Source organism: Salmo salar, unplaced genomic scaffold (genome assembly GCF_965601325.2).
Source record: "Salmo salar unplaced genomic scaffold, fSalSal1 ptg000417l, whole genome shotgun sequence".
NCBI lineage: Eukaryota > Metazoa > Chordata > Actinopteri > Salmoniformes > Salmonidae > Salmo > Salmo salar.
The window spans coordinates 688,725-695,000 of NW_027675382.1; the positions used below are offsets into that span (position 1 = coordinate 688,725).

The 6,276-nt window shown below is 41.3% G+C and overlaps 1 protein-coding gene and 1 pseudogene across 2 annotated transcripts in view; one reads left to right on the forward strand and one right to left on the reverse strand.

The window, feature by feature from the left end:
* Positions 1–6,276, forward strand: part of LOC123733417 (uncharacterized) — a 522,315-nt gene that overhangs the window by 325,204 nt on the left and 190,835 nt on the right. The gene's annotated exons all lie outside the window — the stretch shown is intronic.
* LOC145876002 (tripartite motif-containing protein 16-like) overlaps positions 2,325–6,276 on the reverse strand; it is a 14,661-nt pseudogene continuing 10,709 nt past the window's right edge. The window contains exon 6 of the transcript XR_014391392.1: positions 2,325–6,085. The product of XR_014391392.1 is annotated as a tripartite motif-containing protein 16-like (transcript). The remainder of the gene's footprint in view (positions 6,086–6,276) is intronic.

The window sequence follows — 6,276 nt, forward strand, 5'->3', positions numbered from 1 at the left end:
ATAAAAGTATATATAATATTTTTGGGGGGGCATTTTAGCTAACCCTAACCATTTTCCTAACCTTAACTTAATTATCACAACCTGATACGTTTTTTTCTCCTAACCTGCTGCGTACGGTAAGATACGGACAACGAACACAATTGCATTTTATCAATGGCAATTTGAATGCACAGAGATACCGTGACGAGATCCTGGGGCCCATTGTCGTGCCGTTCTTCCTCCTGCATCACCTCATGTTTCAGCACGATAATGTCAACAAGGATCTGTACACAATTCCTGGAAGCTGAAAATGTCCCAGTTCTTCCATGGCCTGCATACTCACCAGACATGTCACTCATTGAGCATGTTTGGGATGCTCTGGATAGACGTGTACGACAGCGTGTTCCAGTTCTCGCCAATATCCAGCAACTTCACACAGCCATTGAAGAGGAAGTCGGACAACATTCCACAGGCCACAATCAGCAGCCTGATCAACTCTATGTGAAGGAGACGTGTCGCGCTGCATGAGGCAAATGGTGGTCACACCAGATACTGACTGGTTCTGATCCACAACCCTAACTTTTAACGGTATCTGTGACCAACAGATGCATATCTGTATTCCCAGTCATGTCTAATCCATAGATTAGGGCCTAATTTATTTATTTAAATGACTGATTTCATTCTATGAACTGTAACTCAGTAAAATCTTTGAAATTGTAGCATGTTGCATTTAATATTTTTGTTCAGTATTTATACGGGGTCAGTTCCAATACCATATTTACAATGTGTAGGACACTGTGTAATTTATACGGGGTCAGTTCCAATACCATATTTACAATCGGTATTTATATTGTACTTGGTGGGCTACTGTTATTGAGATGAATAAAGTAGTATTTATATTGTTCTGTTATTGAGATGAATAAAGTAGTATTTATATTGTTCTGTTATTGAGATGAATAAAGTAGTATTTATATTGTTCTGTTATTGAGATGAATAAAGTAGTATTTATATTGTTCTGGCATTGAGATGAATAAAGTAGTATTTATATTGTTCTGTTATTGAGATGAATAAAGTAGTATTTATATTGTACTGGCATTGAGATGAATAAAGTAGTATTTATATTGTACTGGTATTGAGATGAATAAAGTAGTATTTATATTGTTCTGTTATTGAGATGAATAAAGTAGTATTTATATTGTACTGGCATTGAGATGAATAAAGTAGTATTTATATTGTACTGGCATTGAGATGAATAAAGTAGTATTTATATTGTACTGGTATTGAGATGAATAAAGTAGTATTTATATTGTACTGGCATTGAGATGAATAAAGTAGTATTTATATTGTACTGGCATTGAGATGAATAAAGTAGTATTTATATTGTTCTGGTATTGAGATGAATAAAGTAGTATATATACTGCTCAAAAAAATAAAGGGAACACTTAAACAACACATCCTAGATGTGAATGAAAGAAATAATCTTATTAAATACTTTTTTCTTTACATAGTTGAATGTGCTGACAACAAAATCACACAAAAATAATCAATGGAAATCTTATTTATCAACCCATGGAGGTCTGGATTTGGAGTCACACTCAAAATTAAAGTGGAAAACCACACTACAGGCTGATCCAACTTTGATGTAATGTCCTTAAAACAAGTCAAAATGAGGCTCAGCAGTGTGTGTGGCCTCCACGTGCCTGTATGACCTCCCTACAACGCCTGGGCATGCTCCTGATGAGGTGGCGGATGGTCTCCTGAGGGATCTCCTCCCAGACCTGGACTAAAGCATCCGCCAACTCCTGGACAGTCTGTGGTGCAACGTGGCGTTGGTGGATGGAGCGAGACATGATGTCCCAGATGTGCTCAATTGGATTCAGGTCTGGGGAACGGGCGGGCCAGTCCATAGCATCAATGCCTTCCTCTTGCAGGAACTGCTGACACACTCCAGCCACATGAGGTCTAGCATTGTCTTGCATTAGGAGGAACCCAGGGCCAACCGCACCAGCATATGGTCTCACAAGGGGTCTGAGGATCTCATCTCGGTACCTAATGGCAGTCAGGCTACCTCTCAATTTAGAACACACATTTAGAACCCTCGTTTAGAACGCTCATTTAAACGCTCATTTAGAACCCTGGTTTAGAACGCTCATTTAGAACCCTCGTTTAGAACGCTCATTTAGAACGCTCATTTAGAACCCTCGTTTAGAACGCTCATTTAGCAAGCTCTTTTAGAAAGCTCCTTTAGAACCCTCATTTAGAACGCTCATTTACAACAACAATCAGCGTTTGAGCTGGACACTTTTTTCAGAAACTATTTACACAAAAACACACACAGTCCTTACAAAGTTTATCTCCAGAATGTGAGCAGTTTATTTTTTGAAGGAAATGGTTCAAATATTCACAGAAGTATATATATTTAATCACTGAACAGTAGCAGAACTAACTTCATCTGTTCCTGACTCTGGATAGTGGATTAAAAAGACCACCTGTTGTTACATCAACACCAGACATCATGATTCATGGAAATGGACATTGTATTTTATCAAATATGAAAACCTTAAATCTCTACAAATTCAAATCAGTCAGAAAATAAGGATTGTACATAAAACAGAGCAGAATAAATCATCACATCTGGGGACCATCACCACCAGCATGACTAGTATCTATGTGGACCCTACTACAGTTTAACCAGCTCAGCTATAGACTACACCAGCATGACTAGTATCTATGTGGACCCTACTACAGTTTAACCAGCTCAGCTATAGACTACACCAGCGTGACTAGTATCTATGTGGACCCTACTACAGTTTAACCAGCTCAGCTATAGACTACACCAGCGTGACTAGTATCTATGTGGACCCTACTACAGTTTAACCAGCTCAGCTATAGACTACACCAGCATGACTAGTATCTATGTGGATCCTACTACAGTTTAACCAGCTCAGCTATAGACTACACCAGCATGACTAGTATCTATGTGGACCCTACTACAGTTTAACCAGCTCAGCTATAGACTACACCAGCATGACTAGTATCTATGTGGACCCTACTACAGTTTAACCAGCTCAGCTATAGACTACACCAGCATGACTAGTATCTATGTGGACCCTACTACAGTTTAACCAGCTCAGCTATAGACTACACCAGCATGACTAGTATCTATGTGGACCCTACTACAGTTTAACCAGCTCAGCTATAGACTACACCAGCATGACTAGTATCTATGTGGACCCTACTACAGTTTAACCAGCTCAGCTATAGACTACACCAGCATGACTAGTATCTATGTGGACCCTACTACAGTTTAACCAGCTCAGCTATAGACTACACCAGCATGACTAGTATCTATGTGGACCCTACTACAGTTTAACCAGCTCAGCTATAGACTACACCAGCGTGACTAGTATCTATGTGGACCCTACTACAGTTTAACCAGCTCAGCTATAGACTACACCAGCGTGACTAGTATCTATGTGGACCCTACTACAGTTTAACCAGCTCAGCTATAGACTACACCAGCATGACTAGTATCTATGTGGATCCTACTACAGTTTAACCAGCTCAGCTATAGACTACACCAGCATGACTAGTATCTATGTGGACCCTACTACAGTTTAACCAGCTCAGCTATAGACTACACCAGCATGACTAGTATCTATGTGGACCCTACTACAGTTTAACCAGCTCAGCTATAGACTACACCAGCATGACTAGTATCTATGTGGACCCTACTACAGTTTAACCAGCTCAGCTATAGACTACACCAGCATGACTAGTATCTATGTGGACCCTACTACAGTTTAACCAGCTCAGCTATAGACTACACCAGCATGACTAGTATCTATGTGGACCCTACTACAGTTTAACCAGCTCAGCTATAGACTACACCAGCATGACTAGTATCTATGTGGACCCTACTACAGTTTAACCAGCTCAGCTATAGACTACACCAGCATGACTAGTATCTATGTGTACCCTACTACAGTTTAACCAGCTCAGCTATAGACTACACCAGCATGACTAGTATCTATGTGGACCCTACTACAGTTTAACCAGCTCAGCTATAGACTACACCAGCATGACTAGTATCTATGTGGACCCTACTACAGTTTAACCAGCTCAGCTATAGACTACACCAGCATGACTAGTATCTATGTGGACCCTACTACAGTTTAACCAGCTCAGCTATAGACTACACCAGCATGACTAGTATCTATGTGGACCCTACTACAGTTTAACCAGCTCAGCTATAGACTACACCAGCATGACTAGTATCTATGTGGACCCTACTACAGTTTAACCAGCTCAGCTATAGACTACACCAGCATGACTAGTATCTATGTGGACCCTACTACAGTTTAACCAGCTCAGCTATAGACTACACCAGCATGACTAGTATCTATGTGGACCCTACTACAGTTTAACCAGCTCAGCTATAGACTACACCAGCATGACTAGTATCTATGTGGACCCTACTACAGTTTAACCAGCTCAGCTATAGACTACACCAGCATGACTAGTATCTATGTGGACCCTACTACAGTTTAACCAGCTCAGCTATAGACTACACCAGCATGACTAGTATCTATGTGGACCCTACTACAGTTTAACCAGCTCAGCTATAGACTACACCAGCATGACTAGTATCTATGTGGATCCTACTACAGTTTAACCAGCTCAGCTATAGACTACACCAGCATGACTAGTATCTATGTGGACCCTACTACAGTTTAACCAGCTCAGCTATAGACTACACCAGCATGACTAGTATCTATGTGGACCCTACTACAGTTTAACCAGCTCAGCTATAGACTACACCAGCATGACTAGTATCTATGTGGACTCTACTACAGTTTAACCAGCTCAGCTATAGACTACACCAGCATGACTAGTATCTATGTGGACCCTACTACAGTTTAACCAGCTCAGCTATAGACTACACCAGCATGACTAGTATCTATGTGGACCCTACTACAGTTTAACCAGCTCAGCTATAGACTACACCAGCGTGACTAGTATCTATGTGGACCCTACTACAGTTTAACCAGCTCAGCTATAGACTACACCAGCGTGACTAGTATCTATGTGGACCCTACTACAGTTTAACCAGCTCAGCTATAGACTACACCAGCATGACTAGTATCTATGTGGACCCTACTACAGTTTAACCAGCTCGGCTATAGACTACACCAGCATGACTAGTATCTATGTGGACCCTACTACAGTTTAACCAGCTCAGCTATAGACTACACCAGCATGACTAGTATCTATGTGGACCCTACTACAGTTTAACCAGCTCAGCTATAGACTACACCAGCATGACTAGTATCTATGTGGACCCTACTACAGTTTAACCAGCTCAGCTATAGACTACACCAGCATGACTAGTATCTATGTGGACCCTACTACAGTTTAACCAGCTCAGCTATAGACTACACCAGCATGACTAGTATCTATGTGGACCCTACTACAGTTTAACCAGCTCAGCTATAGACTACACCAGCATGACTAGTATCTATGTGGACCCTACTACAGTTTAACCAGCTCAGCTATAGACTACACCAGCATGACTAGTATCTATGTGGACCCTACTACAGTTTAACCAGCTCAGCAGTACTATTATAGAGATAAAACCCAGGATAGAGGGTCTGAGTGAATGTGGTCTGGACTCTGTGGAGGAGGGTCATTGTGTCAGAGACACTGTAGAAGGACAGAGTACCTGCCTTGTGATCCAGGTACACTCCTACTCTGGAGGACTGAGGGCCTGATACTTTAGTCTTAACATTATTGTGTCTGAAATAATAACCACCTCTAGAGCACTGTAAACTCCAGGACTTGTTATTGTATCCAAATATATTATCTGACCCTGTTCTGCTGATGTCTTTATATGAGACTGCTGTAATAACATCACCACTCCACTCCACCTCCCAGTAACAGCGTCCAGACAGACCCTCTCTACACAGCACCTGGTACCAGGTGGTGAATCTGTCTGGATGGTCAGGATATGGTTGGACTTGGTCTGTACAGGTCACCTTTCTGTTCCCTTCAGACAGAGAGAGGAGTGTGTTTGCTGTGTTTGGGTCCAGTGTGAGCTGACAGGAATCTGGGAGAAGAGCAGAGACCAATGAGGGGAGTCAGAACAATAAGTTAAGTCAGATACTGTATCTACCCTGTCTTTGATTAGAGCACAGCAGAGATCAAATCAGAGAAATATGAGGAGTCAGATAGATACCCAGTCTTTGATTAGATCTACTATTGCTATATATTTCTAGAGGGATTGTTAGGAGTGGCAGT